This window comes from Chiloscyllium plagiosum, unplaced genomic scaffold (genome assembly GCF_037043375.1).
Source record: "Chiloscyllium plagiosum isolate Xiang-an unplaced genomic scaffold, Cpla_swu_hap1 HiC_scaffold_15, whole genome shotgun sequence".
Classification (NCBI taxonomy): Eukaryota; Metazoa; Chordata; class Chondrichthyes; order Orectolobiformes; family Hemiscylliidae; genus Chiloscyllium; species Chiloscyllium plagiosum.
The window spans coordinates 45103416-45122875 of record NW_028270153.1 but is presented as its reverse complement, the minus strand read 5'-3'; the positions used below and the strand labels follow the sequence as shown (position 1 = coordinate 45122875).

The 19460-nt window shown below is 38.9% G+C and overlaps 1 protein-coding gene across 4 annotated transcripts in view; it reads right to left on the bottom strand.

Moving 5' to 3' along the window:
* Positions 1–19460, bottom strand: part of LOC148147649 (uncharacterized) — a 141810-nt gene that overhangs the window by 73421 nt on the left and 48929 nt on the right. For 2 of the 4 annotated variants that reach the window (XR_015759590.1, XR_015759592.1), the window contains exon 2: positions 17128–17364. The exons of the other annotated variants lie outside the window; for them this stretch is intronic. The gene's annotated coding sequence lies outside the window, so the exon portion shown is untranslated. The remainder of the gene's footprint in view (positions 1–17127; positions 17365–19460) is intronic. 4 annotated transcript variants of the gene reach the window in all.

The window sequence follows — 19460 nt, the reverse complement described above, 5'->3', positions numbered from 1 at the left end:
TTAACAAGATTCCATTGAGATAAACAGGTTCTGTCAAATTTAAGTCATTTGGATCAACAATTGCCTGTACAAATGCAATTGGATATATTTTCTAAAGCTGGTGGTTGTATTGCTGTCTTATGTTTGTATGAGTAGTTTCACAATCAGACCCTGGGAGAAGGTCCTTATGGATATAATTCTGGATGTGAGAAACCACACCATCCACTCCCAAATGGTTATGCCTCCAGGCAAAAAGAGATGACCATTCTTGGTCACGGCAATGTTAATTTGTAAAAAAAATTCCCTTCCATCATAGACACCTTTTCCCAGTCCAAATATGTTTATATTTTAAAATGAGCCAATTTAACAAAGCATTCTTAAGTTAAAGATGATTGAGTTTATTAGCTGCTAAAATGTGAAAAACAATAATAAATTGTGACACGTATATAGAAATCAGAGGTTTGTCCCAAAGTAAAAGTAGCTAAGTACTGTCTTTGGCTTGTTCATGATGAATAGATTGTGAAACTTTGCAGCTGTTAATTTGGCTGAATCCGAGAGAGCCGATTTTGGCAGTTCAAGTAGTTGGTTGAAGGTTCTTGGTTCTGCAGTTCACTGAGAGAATTTTGTCCAGTTTCCTTCAAAGGTGGCTTTGCTGATGATTTGTCTTTAACAATCAAAGAAAAATGTTTTATTTATTTCTAGCTGCGCAGACAAGGGTATCTCGTAGGAGTTCTCAGCCATGCCTCTTCATAGCTCACTTAAGGACAATTCAACTTGACCACAAGATAGCAGATTAGCACATTAGCATAAAGAGACCATAAGTTGCAGTTAATGTCCTACACTCTTTCTTGTGTATTCAGGTAAGGGTAAATCACAAACATGTCCTTCACCCAGAAAAGCTCATCAAGTCCACGATCTGGGATATAATCCAAATGAGATCACAGTTCAGTTTTCTGGATTGGTATCTCTCCCTTTGATATGTTGCTGTTTGAGATGTCCTTGAATTTGGATGCATCACCCCATGAGACTTCACTGTAATCCACATAAGGATTTTCCCAGGCAGCCACAGAACTTACATTCTTAACCATCTGTTGACTTGTACATCCAACATATTGTACTTAGAAGTTAATTTTCTTCATTCTTTCATGGGATGTCAGTACCTGTATCACTGTTGAGGCTAGCATTTGATGCCCATACCTAATAACACTTCAATTGAGTGGCCCGATCAGCCATTTCATTTAGCAAGAAAGAGTCAACCACATTGCTTGGGTCTGGAGCCATACAAATACCAGACTGGATATACGTGCAGAAGTAGGATTCCGTTTCAAAACAGCAAATGATCTGTTGTAACAACAGATCATTAAACAAAAGTACCTGACATTTGTATTTCTTTCCCTAAAGGACAGAATTGAACCACATGTGTTTTGACAACAATTGATTATCATGGTCATTGCTACTAAGACGAGCTATTTTTAAATGTTACATTTAAAATATCTGTGAGTACTTTGGTTTAATGATCTGTTGTCATGACAGATCATTTGCTGTTTTGAAACTGAATCCTACTTCTGCACATTTTAAGACCAAAAGACCACAAGATGTAGGAGTGGAAGTAGGTCATTTAGCCTTCTGAGTCAACATTGCCATCAATGTGATAGGGGCTGATCTGATGATTCTTAACTTCACTTTCCAGACTTCTCCCTATAACCCTTGATTCCTTTGCAGATTAAAAATGAGTTCATCTGATACAGGTAGTCCCACAATGCCAAAAGCTTACAGCTTTTAAACTGTGCAGTGTAGCAATGTAATATATATCCTTCTTTTGAAAGATTCAATTCTGTTAGAACATAGAACATTATAGTGCAGTACAGGCCCTTCAGCCCTTGATGTTGCGCCGACCTGTGAAACCAATCTGAAGCCCATCTGACCTACACTATTCCATTATCATTCATATGTTTATCCAATGATCATTTAAATTCGCTTAATGTTGGCTAGTCTACTACTGTTGTAGATAGGGCATTCCATGCCCTTACTATTCTCTGAGTAAAGAACTAACCTCTGAAATCTGTCCTGTATCTATCACCCGTCAATTTAAAGCTATGTTTCCTCATGCTAGCCGTCACCATCTGAGGAAAAAGGCTCTAATTGTCCACCCTTTCTAATCTTCTGTTCTTCTTGTATGTCTCTATTAAGTCACCTTTCAACCTTTGTCTAACGAAAACAGCCTCAAGTCCCTTAGCCTTTCCTCATAAGACCATCCCTCCAGACCAGGCAACATCTTGATAAATCTCCTCTGCACCCTTTCCAATGCTCCCGCATCCTTCCTATAATATGGTGACCAGACCTGTACGCAACACTTTGTCCTGATTAAACTCTACCTGCCATTTTTCTGCCTATGCCTCCAAGTGATCCATATCCTGTTGTATGCTCTGGCAATCCTCCTGACTATCCACATCTCCACCAATCTTTGTATTGTCCGTAAACTTAATAAGTAGACCAGATATGTTTTCCTTCAAATCATTTGTGTAGATGATGAATAGCAGAGGCCCCAGCTCTCATCCTTGTGGAACACCTCTAATCACAACCCTCTGTTCCAAAAAACATCTTTCCACCACTACCCTCTGTATCCTATGACTAAGCCAGTTCTGTATCCATCTTACTAGCACACTCTTGATACCACATGACTCCATCTTTTGTACCAGTCAATTTATGAGAGATGTTGTCTTTACTGAAGTGCACATGGACAACATCAACCACTTTTCCCTCAATCATCTTGGTCATCGCCTCAAAAAACTCAATCACGTTAGTGAGGCACAACCTCCCCTGCACAAAACCATGCTGTCTATTGCTAATCAGTCCATTTGTTTGTAAATGCATGTACAGGCTATTATGCTTTAATGCAACAGTTGCATCCCTCAGCAACCTTGTGCAATAGAAAATCACACTATGGAAAACCGCAACAGAAAATCACACTGTACAAGGTTGCTATAGAAAATCACTATTCCCGTTCAGTAGAAAGTTTGCATTATCCAAACAGCGTCCATAACTCGTCAATCGCATTATAGCCAATTCATGTTAATAAAATGCGTGTTATACAGACCTGCCTGTAGATCTTGTCCCCAAGAATCTTTTCCAATAATTGCCGTACCACAGACATAAGGCTCACGGCCTGTAATTTCCTGGATTATCCCTGTTACCCTTCTTAAACAATGGAAGAACATCAGCTATTCTCCAGTCTTCTGGGACCTCACCTGTGGCCAAAGAGGTCTGTCAATGTTCCAGCAATTTGTTCTTTTGTCTCCTTCAATATTCTGGGATAGATCCCAACAGGACCCAGGGATTTACCTACTTTAATACTTTTTAGAATGCACAACATCTCTTCCTGTTTAATAGCAATGTGGCTTAGAAATCCAATGCTACCTTCACTGAAATCATCCTCCGCAATTCATTTAAGACCACACAGACCTCTTCTGGCTCCACACATACATTCCCTGTTCTGGTGGGCTAACCCTTTTCCTGGCTACTCTCTTGCTTTTTATATATGTATAAAAAGCCTTGGGATTCTCATTAATCCTGTTTGCTAAAGACTTTTCATGATCCCTTTTATCCCTTCCAATTCCTTGCTAAAGTTCTTTCTTACTTTCCTTATAAACTTCAAGGGCTTAGTCAGTTCCCATCCTCCTATACCTTAGGTATACTTCTTTTTTCTTTGTGACCAAGCTCATAATACCCCTGGTAATGCAAGGTTCACATAAATTGCCATGCCTATCCTTCATTCTCGCAGGAACTTGCTGTTCCTGAACTCGTATCCACTGCCGTTTGAAATACTCCCACATGTCCAATGTGGATTTACCCTGAAACAGTCACCTCCAACCAACATTCTTCAGTTCCTGCCTAATATTGTAGTTCGCCTTCCCCAATTTAACACCTTCACCCGAGGACTGTTGTTATCCCTATCCATGTGTGCTGTAAAACTCACGGTGTTATGATCACAACTCCTAAAATGCTCCAACACTGCAGCTTCACTCATCTGGCTGGGCTTAATTCCCAGAACTAGATCCGCTATAACCCCTTCCCTGGTTGGACTGATTACATACTGCGTCAAGACATGCACCTGAATGGTCTTTCCAAATTCTGCTCCATCAAAGCCTCGAGCACAAAGTAAGTCCCAGTCAATACAGGGCAAGTTAAAATCATCACCACAACAACCCTGCTGTTTTTATACCTTTCCTAAGTCATCTACATATTCCCTCCTCTGTTTCCCACTGGCTGTTGACAGGCAAGTTATATACCACCAATATTGTCATTTCATCTTTCCTATCCCTGAGTTCTACCCATACTGCCTCACTGCCTGAGTCCTCTGATGTGTCCTCCCTCAGATACTCCTTTACCAATAATGCAACCCACCCACTCCTTTTACATCCCTTTCTATCACACCTGAAACAACTAAATCCTGGGACATTCAGCTGTCAATCCTGTTCCTCTTTCAGCCAAGTCTCAGCAATCAAAATAGTGTGACAGTGCCAAGTACTAACCAACGCTCTGAGTTTATCTACCTTGCCAATTATACTTCTTGTATTAAAACACATACATTTCAGACCACCGCCTCAGCTCTTTTCAACAGCATTTCACTGCCTGTTATTTGTCATATTTGCTACTTCTGATGTCCATTTATTCCTCAATTCCTGCATCAACTGGTCTACTCCAATGGTTCCCAACTCCTTGTCACACTAATTTAAACCTTGCCCAGCCACTCTACCAACTAACCCCCCCATTATCCCATCCCACCCAACACCTTCCCACCTTACAAGACATAAGTCCCAGTCCTGCTCAGGCATAACCTGGCTAGTTTGTATAGAACCCATTTCTCCGAGAACTGGTCCCAATGCCGCACCAAACTGAAACCATTCCCCTCACACCATCTTTTCAGCCACATGTTCATCCTATTGAAATTCTATTTCTTGGACAGTAAAATAATATGTTCTTCCAGAATATGCAAGCGCACCAGTTATTTGGTGTATGTGTCAGAATTAATATGTTTTGCCAGACATCAACATCATCATTCAGCATTATTGTTCAACTAGAAGCTTGCTTCTCAAGAGGAGCATAGAATATTCCTGCCAGCCTGGCCAGAATTATCAATGATCTGCTTTGGCTTATTTTTGCCTGGACTTACGAGGTTTTATCCAAAACTAGATTTTTTTTAAAAAGTTGCAGTTATATCCATTCCTAGTGCATGAATTCTTAACTGTGCTGTGGAGCTGACAGTCTTCATTCTTTCTTTAAAAAAATAAGAATATACATTGGAATGATCAAGCTTCTTATCGGTACTTTTTCCAGAATATATTAAATCAAAGAAGTAGCTTCGCTTGTGTTAATTTGTTTTAATTAATGTAATTCAGCAAAGTATCGGAGGATTGGTACCAAATGATTCCACCTAACTGGCAATTCTGCTTTTTTTTTAGCAATAGTATTAATATTCAAAGTCTTTTTGGGACTAATTGAAGTCAGAGATGTCTTATGTGGTTGGGACTTGAGCAGAAATAATAGGTTGTTTCTTGAAATCACAAATATAACAAATGTAACATTATCCTTAGTTCATCACTATTTTAAAAAGAATTACTGCAGCTTTCCATAAAAGACTGGAGTTAACATTTGAAAGATTTGTTTGCCTCTTCTGTTTATAAATGTGAACTAACATGTTGCATATTATTGATATTTTCTGTTGTTTCTGATTTAAATGTTCCTTGTATTTAACATAAAGCTGCACATTATTGCTTTTACAGATAGTTTTCTTTATTTAAGATCAATTAATAAATTATGCAATGCAAGGCCACACGTTGTTCTATCCCATACTGAGTCAGCATGATGAGGCATGGTGGTGAACACAATTACAGAAATAACTCATTAAGTTAATCATTACGTATATTGGAGTCAGAAAATTCCAGAATTGGTACATATTATGAAAAATTTTGGAACTCTTTCTTTAGAAATCCAATAAGAGATTTGTACAGGGTCATAGGATGACCAATAACAGCACCTTGCAGTTATACAGTCAAACCTCCCAAGGCACTGTGTTATCACACAGAGTTTGACGTGCATTACATTAAAAAAAATGTTAGGGTAGGTGACCACCAGACAGATGAAAGAGGTTGATTTTAAGGAGTAACTTAATGTAGGAGAGAAATGTGAAGAGTGTGGGCAGAAAATCTCAGGATTTAGGGTCTTGGCTTCTAAATAAACGTCAACAATGTTGAGTTGAAGAAAATCTGAAAGCTCAGACATCTCAGGCTCTCCTGGGGCTGGAGATGGTTACAGAGATCAGGACAGTTGCGGCAATGGAAGGATTTGAAAATAAGGATGAGAATTTTGAAACTGAGACATTTGTCAATGGAAGCCAATGTAGGTTAGCAAATCTGCAGGTGAGATGTTAACATTACCTGGTGCAAGTTAAAGACATGGATTCAGCAGGGTTTTGAATGTACTCACATGAAAAATATAATATTTGTAAGAAGGGATTGTTTCAAACTTTCTTGTGGTTGTTGTCAAATTGTTATTATACAGCTCACAGAGGGAGGATTAGAAGTGAGACAGCAAAAGAATATATCAACTTTCACACTATGCAATAGAAGAATATCTCTCATAACACTGGCCATCTACACCACAATGAAAAGTGTAAATTAATTGTACCTCAATCATTTCCTCAAGTCATTTTGTCAATGTGTGTTCCTCCAAACAAAAAGTGTTGAATTCAAGTCTACGTGTAAACAAATTAAAAGTTTTTTTTTAAATTGGCAATAAGCCTCTGCTTTTGTTCAGTGTGATATTGGTGTGTATTTCTTCATAAATGTACAATGATAGAAAGGTTTTTCTTAATGTTTGGCTTTTGATATTGGGGATAAATGTTACCACACACGATTATTATGATGCTGCCATCATAAAAAATACTTATACAGTGAGTGGATGAATCTAACAAAGTATACACTAAACCATTGAAAGTTCTGGTATTTGTCAGGACTTACACATTATAAAAGGTGTTTCCCCTCATCATATTCAGTATTGGATTTAGAATTTAGTATTTGTTTAACTCTGAAATTGTCACCAGAAGACTTTGTTAATTTTAATGGCTGGACATCATTAACATCCTGCTTATCAACTAACTCAATCAAGAAATTGATGATCACGTTGTTAAAATTGGGAGGCCTGAGACTGGGGTTGAAGTTCTCTGGCTCAGGATAAATGCTCAAGTAAGGAAATTGATGTCAGACAATGGGAGAAGTCAAAGATAGCCTGTTGAAACTTGAAGTACTTTCTTCTAGAACTGGTTGTTTGAGGTGGATATTCTTGTTGCCTGCAATTTTGTAATGCATTTGGGCATTAATGTTGTGTACTAGTTAGCAACATTTTGTTTTATAGCAACTAAATGAAAATGTTGCCAAACTTTGAAAGTGTATGATCACTATGTTTCTATCTGTGAGTGAAGCTGACTGAATATTTGCTAAGTAAGAAAGCTTGGACAGAATCTTATAGAAGTCTGAGCAATATGGGATATGATGCGATGTGCCAGATTTGGATGGTAAGTGTAACATGGTCCATTTCTATTTTGAGGACATCTCACACCATCTGTAATGCTTTTCACAAGTGGCATGGTGAGGTTCCCTTTCGGCAGCAGAAAGATGACAATAAATGGGGATTAACACTTATGAATTCTGTGTTAATGCAAAAACACAACACATTAATGTTCAGACCTCCATCTTAACAAAGCAAGGTGGGCATCAGGAAAACTCAACAAGGAAACGAGAATGTCTACCTGGACGATTCAGCTCACTGTTTGCTCTGACCGAACTCCATGCTGGACATTGAGCAATAACATCTTATAGTACAATCCTTGGGCATCAGTCACACATACCCTTCATCCATGGTTATTGGCATCCATCATCTATCAATCCATCACCACCATCCTGGCATTTCCACTATTCACTGACATTTTGTTCTCGAAACACAGGCTTGAAGACTTGCACCAGCAACTAGCATTGAAAGGCTGCAGCAGGGAATGTGGACATGGGATAGCCCCATTTGCAGATTGGAACAGGCTGCATCTCAGAACTGTACGTTTGCCCTCTTAGCAGTCACTCACCTAGTGCCTACCTGCATGCTCATGGCATGCCTATCTCGCTTTGCCATTTAGTAAAATAATATAATCAAGCAATTTGTCTTGCTGGTCAGTAGTCCTCAATCAAGAAATTAAAAATCACACAACATCAGATTATAGTTCAAAAGATTTATTTAAAAGTACAAGCTTTTGGTGTGCTGCTGTTGGGTCACAGTCAGGTATCTGGATGGGGTAGTAAAATTCAGGGAATCTGAACGTTTGGTCTCCAGGGAGAGGGTCATGAATAGTCCATTGATTCCATAGCAGCCAGCATGGGCTTAGGCCTAATGTGGTTGGGGAAATGGATATGCACCCGTCAGAGGCTGGGGCATGTCTTCCCCAAGGCTGTTCAGTCATGCTGGTCAAGGCTGTGGTTGGTCTGTCTTATCTGTCCACAGAAATTAAATGCAGTAAAATTGGGTTGAAAATGGATCTGAATGACATGATAGCATGGGGTAGGTAATTAATGCAGAGAGTTTGCTAACATAGGATGACTAGACCTTACAGCAAGAAACCCCTACAGAAGCCTCAACATAAATCAGAATTACAACATAAGACAATATAAGGTTCAATCCTGTCAATAAATTATAATACAGCCCTCTTCAAAAAGTAACAAATATTTTGTCATTACAAAGAACATTCGTCTTTATTATCCAATATACTAAGCAGTATCATGAGAGGAATCAGAGTTCAGTTGCGTTTCACTTTTCCCTTTCTCCCTTTAGAGGAGAAGTTGTGCCAGTAACTGACTTCTCTCTGCCAAAGGTTCACTGTAACTCAACACTTACACAGTCAAAGTCCTGCACTCATTTACTGTTCAATGGAGTTTTCTCAATCTTGATAATATATTGGGGAAGATATTTATTATTCTTATAGTACAATCTGTGTGCCTTCAAACATCAAAAGACCTTCAATCCTCATTTGGGATAAGATTTAATTCTGCTTCACCTAAAAGGACAGGGAATATTAGTGATGGCTCATCTTGTAGCATGTTTGTTTGTCTGATACGGAGTAAAGATTTTGAAATATTTTCAGATTGAAGCAAATGAACTAGTTGATAATTTGTAAAAGGAAATTCTCTTCAATGCTGTTAAAGAGACCTATTGTTTACTTGTGCAGATACATGTCTAACAGTTATCAGAAGTTTCTGATTTAAAGTACAGAGGTCAGTGAAACCCTAGATATCAGTCTAAACGGAGGATTGTTATCATTGTTCAGTAATATTCCAGAGACCTTTCTCTTGGTTTCTGTCATATTTCAGTACCACATCTACAGAAATGCAAGACTGAATAAATATCTTACTAAACATTTGCTGAAAAACACATTTTTAATTCACAAATTACAGTCAACTTGCTTTACTTTTATAAAGTAATTCCAGGAAAATATTAATTTCACTTTTCAGAGCAAATTGCTTAACTAAGTGCATTCCACTGAACTCAGTCTTGGGGGCCATATTTATGTCAAAGTTAGCCCATGTGAATTCCTGCTCCATGGCTTGTTTTGTGTTTTCTCCAGGCTATATTTTGTTTATATTGGCAGTGATATTACAAATGCAATTTAATCTGAAAAGCTAAGCTTTAGTCTGAAATTAGCAAAGCTAATTTATCATATTTACTTAGTTCATTTAGTTCCACTCTTACTTCCATGTCAACATCCACATATGACTCCTGAGGACACAGATCCGAAGTTTGTGATGGTAACGATGGTGAAACTGAGACATTCTGCACTAATACTGCACTGAAACTGACAGTATTGCATGGAGGCTGCTTGAGTGAAAATCCAGAAGTTCCAAAACCCATGAGTTGACAAGATCTTCCATTTATATGCTTCTACAGTCATTGTAATATCCCTTGAAAATGTTATGTCTTATTGAATGAGGTGTAACTTGGTTTTTAACAGTATGCTAATTTCATAATTACTCATGAATGTCGTTATAGGCCCTAGAAAACTGATATTATGTTTATGGAATATCAAATTTTTTCCATTACAATTATTTTTTAAAAAAATAGTATGTTCTTAAACTTTGATAGTTATGATATATTACTTACTGCAATAATACTCAGTCTCTTTCATGGCTTAAGTTTTTAAGTTAAAACTGCAGCATATCACTAAAGTATAGAAATGAAAGATTGATTTTCAAATTCCAACATCTGATTTTAATCCTGGAATTTTCATGGACTAAAAGAATTTTTAAAAAGACAAATGTGACTTAAATGGCTACAGCAATTATCTGACCACACAGCTTGGCCAAGCTTTGTGAAACTAGTGTGGAATAAACCAAGTCATTTGAACTAAAATTAACATGTCTACCAAGCGACACTGAAACTAGTTAGGCCTGAAGAAATTTTCATCCCCTATTCAATTTACACCTGAATGATATATTTTACATATTGTAGATGAAAGTTATTGCCTACAATTGTCAAATTTGGAAAGAAGAATCTTAGACATTGAAAATCAGCTGTATTTCAGGGCACAACTTTTGGAAAAGCTCAGAGGAGGTGGTGGATGTATGACTCAAGGGATCTAGAGGAAGCTTTTATTCTCAGCCTCTCAAAAGGAAAAGTATTAGTTACAACACAAACTGAAAATTAACACCAGGACTCAAAGAACTCAAAGAACAACTGAAATGTTCACCCTTGCTGAGGGTTCAAGTTATCAATTAAAAAAACCATGGTCTCAGTTTAAAATCCCAGTGACATCCTGACAACTTTAAACTGTATTTTTTAATCTTCATTTTGAAATGGATGTTATTCCTTTTCAACTTTGTACATGTATATGTTTGATCCGTGCCTTTATTACTTTTCTCAGGGGTAGCAGAGAGAAAAATATTTTTCTTTCATAGAAAATAAAATTTGTAATTAGCTACTTACATTTTTTTGGTATACCTAGTAACTATATTTTACTTGGCGAGGTATATAATCACAAGCTGAAAATAATACAAATCTTTGTTGCAACCAAATGATGGATTGAAAAATGGCTGATTTCCTCTCCTCACCTGGTCCTTTTTAGTTTTGAAAGATGTCATATGATGGCGCAGGCTTGGTGAGCCGAACAGCCAGTTCACATAATGTGCTGTGCTGTTCTTTGTTCTAGGTTAGTGTACACACATGCATGTTTCTGTGTTTGTATCTCGACTGCTACATGCCAAGAGATAAATTTAGCTAGCATTAGAAAAAGGGCAAAACACACCACAGTGATCATTAAACCTGAGGTCAATGATGAGTGCTGTTGCTTCACTGCTGATAGCAAACCTCAGCTCTCTCTATCTGAGATAGTGACTTATGCAGGACTTGCGAATATACTGAACTGTTAGAGGTAGCCTCCTTTAACCAGGAGCTTAACCAATCTATTTCGGTAGATATAAACCATTTCAAAGGTACAATGTAAAGAATAAAATCACTGCCACAACCAAAAACAGATCACCTAGTTATTTACTTCATTTGCTGAAACTGGAATTTTAAATTTGTGAATTGACAGTTTTTGTTAAGATAGCAAAGGGGGGCAATGGCATAGTGGCAATCCCACTAGACAAGTAATCCAGAACGGGGAGAAAGTGAGGACTGCAGATGCTGGAGACCAGAGTTGAAAAATGTGATGTTGGAAAAACACAGCAGGAGGAAGGGCTTATGCCCGAAATGTCGATTCTCCTGCTCCTCAGATGCTGCCTGGCCTGCTGTGTTTTTCCAGCATCACATTTTTGAACCAAAAGTAATCCAGAACCCCAGGCTAATGTTCTGGGTAAAAGGCAAAAGTGAGGACTGCAGATGCTGGAGATCAGAGTCAAGATTAGAGTGGTGCTGAAAAAGCACAGCAGGTCAAGCCGCATCCGAGGAAGACTAAAATTGACATTTCGGGCAAAATCCCTTCATTAGGAATGTGGAATGTTCTGGGTACATGGTTTCAAATCCCACCATGTATTTTGAATTTAAAAACAAATCTGGGATTTAAAAAAAAGTAACCACCCATTACTGATGTTGATTAGTGGTTCACTAATGTCCTTTAGGGAAGGAAGTCTGTCATCCTCACCTGATCTGGCCGTCAGTGCTCCAAATGCACAGCAATATGGTTGAATCGTAATTACATGCTGGGCAATTAGCAATAGGCAACAAATGTTTGCCTTGTCAGCAATGCCCACAGGGAAATGACTCTTGTTCAGAACTGAAGGAGACTGGAAAACAATGTTTCATATGCTGTTGACAGACAGACAGACAGCAGGAATAAGTGGGAAAGGTGGAGAGGGTGCCCACAGCAAATGATAAAGGATGTGTTAAGTGGTAAAGGAAAGGTAGAGATATAAAATAGGTGTCAAAGATGGTATAAATCATGGTATGAAAAGGAGAAAATGCATCTCCTTTGCTGAGAGTAAGGCCAACAAGATATAAACAAGACACAGTCAAGTTTGGGTACACGGGGATGGAGTTAGAGGTGTAGGGAGGTGGAGGGGTGAAATGAGGACAAAGGTCAGGCTCTAAAGCTGTTAAAGTGAATGGAAATTGTAAAGTGCTTAAATAGAAATTAAATTGTTGTTCCTCCAGCTAGCATTGATCTTTGTTGAAACACTGTCGTGAGTACCGGGCAGAAATTTTAACATGACAGCAAGTGGTTTATTGAGATCACAGGGACCTTTCCCTCCGTGACTACCTGGTCCACTCCTCCATTGCTCCTCATACTTGCTCAGGCCCACTACCCTCCTCCACATTCAGAGCACCTTCACATGCAATCACAGGAGGTGTAGCACCTGTCTTTTCATCTCTTCCCTCCCTACTATCCCAAAAAAAGCCTTAAACACAACTTCCGGGTAAAGTTACATTATACTTGTACTTCTGTCAATCTAATCTACCATATTTGTGACTCACAATATCATCTCCTTGACAGCACTAAATGCAGACTGGGTGACTGCATTTTGGAATACCTCCACTCAGTCCATTAAAATAACCTCGAAATTCCAGTTGCCTACCATTTCACTTCTCCCAAGATGCACCCTGACTAAAAGAAGCTATATATAATGATTTTTAGTAGCCCCAAATAGGGCTTTTCTTTTGAGATAGTGAAATCATCAATAGATTCCTAAAAGCTTTCTTATCTCAGCATGGTTTATGCAGTGATTCTTCTGATTTTCTTTCTTCTGTGTGGACTGATTCTACCTTATTGTGCTAAAATAAAACAAAGAACTGTGTTCTGATGAAGAGTCTCTTGACTCAAAACATTAACTACTTTTTTCTCACAGGTGCCGCCAGACCTGCTGAGTTACGCCAGTAATTTCTGTTTTGTTTTCTAAGTTATTATGTGCTGTTTCCAAAGCAATTCGCCATTCACTGGCTATCCCAGAATTGATTGCCATACCTTCCCCCGGGGTTAACTTTAAAAGCCAGGACCAATACTGTAGGATGAGACATATGCCCCAGCTACAGCAAAAATGGAGAAATTGAAGGTCCTTTTTACAGGCAGGGTCAGGGAGGTGCTGCTGGATGGGGTAATGCACAGGTGGGACTTCCTCTTCTACAGGGTCAGTACGCGAGGACATGCCACGAGATCATGACAGTTTGCACTGTGGTTGCCACCCAGGTTGGAACAGTTTTGGCCATCTGGAGGAATGCCCAGCACTTTAGGAAGAAGGTCAATGACATTCACCACTCCACCATGGTAAGTGCCACCATCTTTTCTATCTCTCTATCTCAGCTGCATGTCAAGCCACAAGCTCCACCATTCTCACAGGTACTGCAGATTTGTCTCCCATTCACTGTTATCCACTCCAATTCTGATGCCATAAACTCTGCATACCCTCTGCCCTGCCTACTCATTGTTTGGGCACACCACCCACCTGCACAAAAAATAACAGCTCTGCCAACCACTTTTATCTCCCGTAATACCTGCCTCACTCTCATTCCAGGAGAAAATCGGATGCTGCAAGACAGAAAGAGTCTAAGCAGAGGTGGGCCCAGTCTATTTAACTTCTCCCCATAACTCAAACCCTCCAGTCGCGGCATTACCCTTATAAATCTATTCTGCACCCTCTCAAGTTTAACAACATTCCTCCTATAGAAGGGTGACCAGAACAGTATGCAGTATTTTCTAAGCAACCTCACCATGTCCTGCACAACTGCAACATGACGTTCCAACTCTTTGAGCAGGTGCAAACTGAAGTCACCAAGTATCTTTTCCAACTTCCATGGTGAGTATTCTCAGTGCCTATATTGCTTCATATGTTTGCTAAGATAGAAAACTGAATATTAATGAGGTGAGCAGTGCCGATAATAAGATGTTTACCAAGCTGAAATCCTTTTCATTGGTAACCCCATCTTTGCCTGGTGAGAAACTTGCCTCACAGCTCAGAAAATGCGTGAAAGCAACAGTGAGATGCTCCTGACATTGAGATGGAGTTTTCCAACCTTCTCAATACATTGCTGTCACAAATCTCACTGTAGCCCATTTCTCTCAGGTCCCTATAAGGTTTCACTCTATGGTCTTTCACGTGTCTTTCTCCTCCTTGAACTCTCAATACTTTTGCCATAGTTAACATCTCCTTTGTCTCCGATGCAACTTCTAGAGAAGTGGCTTTCTGAATCTTCTTTCCTGAACTATCAAAGGAATCATTGTGGTGCCTTTGACTTGCACCAATTGTGACATCCAGGTGTGTACCATTCAACAAGATGTGTAATTTCATTAGCATCTAGAACAAAGCCTCAATATCTTCAATATATCCATTTAAAACAGCCCAATTCAAGCCTCAAAAGCAATTATGATCCAGTCTTCTATTTAAAGTTTGATGGTGAAAGACCACTTCCATTTTAACTCAATTCATTTCAAAACTGCACAGCATTATTCATTTGATGACTTGAGCATACAATTTGGAATGCTGATGAGTGAGATTTGCAGCCAGTGACACAGGCAACTATATGTCAAATATTTAAAAATTTTTGAATTTTTCAAAACTCCGTTATGTGAAATACACAGAGGAAACTGACTTTCAGACATTTTCTGGAACAAACTTAATCCAGATTTATCAGCTGTAATATGAACAAAGATATTTCTGCAATTTCTGTGAATTAATTCAAACATGTGCGTGGGTATAAAAATGAATCTTAAAAAAAACAGATAAACTGGTTTACTATTGCCAAAGGACCTGTTGAATTTCAGAAACTGTTGGAGACAATAGGAGACAGCCAAAAAGGATACATTAATTCCTTGTAAACTGAGTCTTATTCTATTGTTTATCAATGTCGTAATATTTTTTCACTTCTGTATATCATTTAGCTTGAATGAAAATATTTGAGCCGGGATTTTCTCGTCTGACAGCATTGTTTGATTTTCCTTTTTAAAGTGACAGGAGAATGTGATGGGCATCTTTGATACATTTCTAGGAACTGTAATTTTTTAATATGGTAGAAATGATAAACTTAGCCACTCTATCCTACATATGGTGGTAAATAGTGGCACCAGTTCACTTTATGAGTGACTTGGTCTCTTTCTGGAAGCTGCCACTGAGTCGTTAACATGACAACAAGCAAATTCAAAATGTAACACGCAGATAGAAAGCAAATCCACTGCACCAGCTGTGCACTCTCAAAGACATGCTTGCTATATGTATGGAGAGAGTCAGGGCTAGATCTATTTTTCCTCAACTCTTCACCCTCCAACCAACCAGTGAGCTACTGTTCTCAGACTGATGACTTCCTGAACTAGTCCTCTGTTGAAATTTCTAAAGCAGCTTTCCTATAGTTGTGGAATGTAATTTATTTTCACCAAAAAAAACCTGACTGTTAAGAGCTTGTAAAATGTTAATTAAGCAGATTTTTTTTTTTACACAAGTCCTGTTTATAGCTTTTTTTGTGAAAACAGGCATTGAAGTTGGATTTTTATTGGATGCTGGTTAGTAAGAACTAAAGCATTTGGATTTAGATAGCATTTTAAAGAGCACAGAATGTCCTAAATTGTTTCACAGCCTGTAAAATATTTTTGAACTATAATAATTTCTTCTGATGTATTCTGCAACTCAACACAATTTTGGTTTCCCTTTCCACCGTGGGCTTACAGACCACCTAAACTTGTTTGCCTCACCAGAAAGCCTGTGAACCCGATGCTCCTTCCCCAACCAATTAGTCTCCACATGTCACCACTATCCTCTATCTGTCTGCGTTTGTTTTTGCTTTACATAACCTTTATTTTATTTCCATTCACCACCTCCAGATAAAAAAATGTTGTTATATCCAACCCGCATGAATCCTAAGTATTTTGTTAAATATTTTGAGTACTCCTTTTTGTTCCAGTCTTACACAGAAGCCCTCCTTAATTACTGTGACTATGACATCAATGACATCAAAGATGGTGTGGGATACAAAAGTTTCAATGGCATCATTACTGTGGAGAAAAGGAAACATTTTGTTGGGGAGACTCCATTTAAACTGGACTGGGACCATGGTGTGTATGAATCAAATAGTTAGGTTTTAGGTAGGGCTTTAAACTTAAAAAAAGTGGTGAAAAATTCAGGTGACAGGTAAATTCTAATTCTGAAAAGAAAAGTTGAGATCATAGAGCAGTGTAATGACTTGAGTAAAGATTAACAGAGTGTGACAGAAAGGAACAGGAGTTTAGTGATAATCATCGGTGGTCCCTCGCAGATGATGATGACTCTCTTCCACTCTCAGGATGAGTCCAAAGATGGCTGTACAGACCGATAAGGCTATCACAGGTTCTCTTACACATGGGGCAGAAGGTGGTCATGGGAAGGCGTGGATGGGGCATTGGTGTGGTAGTGCACTCCTTTTGCTGTTTTCACCTAACTTTAACATTTTCCTGGCGGCAGGTCTTGAGGTTCTCAATGCCTTCCCGATTCTCCTTCTCCACTTTGGGCCAGTAATTGCCAGGTGTTGGGCCAGTAATTGCCGGGTGTTTGTGGGAATGTCGCATTTCACCAGTGAGGCCTTGAGGATATCTCTGAAAGTTTCCTCTGCCCACCTGGGGATAACCTGCTGGTTTGGAACTAGGAGTAAAGCACCTACTTGGGAAGTCTCGTGCCAATCATGCAGATGATGTGCCCAAACCATCGCAGCCGATCGAGGGTGGTCAGTGCCTTGATACTGGGGATGTTGGCCTGGTTGAGGATGTTGGTGTGTCTTTCTTCCCAGCGGATTTGCGAGATCTTGTGCAGGCAGTGTTGGTGGTACTGTTCCAATACTTTGACATTTCTACGGTAGACAGTCCATGTCTTAGAGCCATATAGGGGGGACAGGAGCCATCTGTAAACCATGAAAGCGCAGTAACAGATAAGGTAATAGAAGGAAAAAATGGTAAGACGTTCAAATTATAGGTATGTTATCGGAATGCAAAAAAACATTGGGAACAATGTAGATGAGTTCATAGCACAAATAGAGATCCATTTGTAGAATGGATCTAATAGCCACTGTAGAGATATGGGTCTGGATTTTCACTCTTAAGGCTAGTGACATGATTCAGGAAAATTTGTGAATTCACAGTCGGCCTTAGGAGAAAGTTTCTGTGCAGGGGTGTGGGAAGTTAATTATGTGATCTGAAGGCTGAGATTTTAGACATCTGTTGAAACAGCTGAGTCCTAAGGAAAATATTGTTTGTTTAGAAGTTCTGGCTCCATGATCTATTCTGTCAAATGCATAATGTATATTTATATGATATAAGAAGTTCAGGTTCTTAACATTAATGCTATTGATGGTTTGAAGGGACTGAAAGATTCACATGTCAGTTCCCTGAAGTAAAAGGACGTTTGTTTTAAGCAAAGTATAAAATCATCAGTTAATGAGTTTCAAGCTTTTTTTCCCCATGTACAATCATCTTTATAGAGTTCATTAATTCTATAGGGTCTATGATGGACAAATAGGCATGAGGAAATGAGGGGACATGGCATGGTGCAGGTGGCATATAATTTGGCATGGGGGCATGAGTGCACATGGAAGTCAGGTGTGAACTAGGATAGGGTTTGAGGGAACATGAGGAAGGTAGGAGTGGGGGAAATTGCTAAGCATGCGGAGCATGAGGAGGACCTCGTTAACTTATCTTTCAAAGCTTCCATCATGCAGACTATGGTTCATGGTGGGAAAGCAGTGGTGTTGTGGGAATATCACTGGACTAGTAATCCAGAAACCTGGGTTGATGTTGTGGCAACATGAGTTCAAATCCCAACATTGCAGGTGCTAATATTTGAATTGAATACAAATTGAAAACTCTTAAATAAATACGCTAGCCTAATGGCAGTCATGTAACCACTGTTGATTGTCAAAAAAAAGCCCATCTAGTTCACTAATGTCCTTTAGGGAAGGAAATCAGCTGTCCTTACCAGGTGACTCTTAACCCACAACAATGTGATTGCTGGCCGAGCCAATGATGGCCACATACTGTGAATAAATGTTTTTTTTTTAAATGAAAACGTCTGAGCTGTCATGAAATATAACTTTTTGTAAGAGCAGTCTGACTGAGAGATTGACTCCCATTTGAAAACTCTTCAGCCGACTAGATATGCTCACTCAGATGGGTCTATATTCTTTAGAGATGTGTAGATTCAGGGGAGGTTTGTTTGTTGTTTATGAACTATTCTGAAAGGAATGCTTTATGTCTTGGTAAAATATAAAGATAGCGCATGTTCTGTGCATGAAGGGGCTTTATTTTGTGTGTTTCTTAATTGTCTGCAGCAGCCACAAACCTGAAATTTTGTGAAAACTGAGAGTCCCTCCAACATTGTGAAGATGATTCTGGTGGCTTGAATCTGGAACATACCTATAATTTGAACGTCTTACCATTTTTTCCTTCTATTACCTTACACGTCACTGCGCTTTCATGGTTTACAGATGGCTCCTGCCCCCCCTATATGGCTCTAAGACATGGACTGTCTACCGCAGAAATGTCAAAGTATTGATTCTGGAAGCCTTGCTTCCAAACACAGATGCATATATTAAAAGGGCACCACTTGGAGGCTGATCTGACTTTCATTGATGGAATATCCAGCACATGATCTCGGCACTTCAGACCAAGTACGAGGAGGTCTAAAGTTACCAGATTCCCATGGAAAGGTATGGCAACCTTTTGGATATAGTGCTCAGTCACCTTTGGGGGAAGGTAAGTGACCTCTGAGAGAGGTAAGCTACTCTTTAGAAGAAGTAAGGTATCATTTAAGAATTTTCAATGTGCATTAGCAGTGCATAAACTCATTGGAATAGTCAAACTCATTGGAACAGTCAACTGTTAAAAGGAGTGGTCAGCAGGTATGTCAAAAGAACCTTTCAACAGACCTGATGTGCTGACAAGCAAATTAAACTCATGTCCTTTAAATATTGGAATTTTACAAAAATCTATACTACTAAAAAAA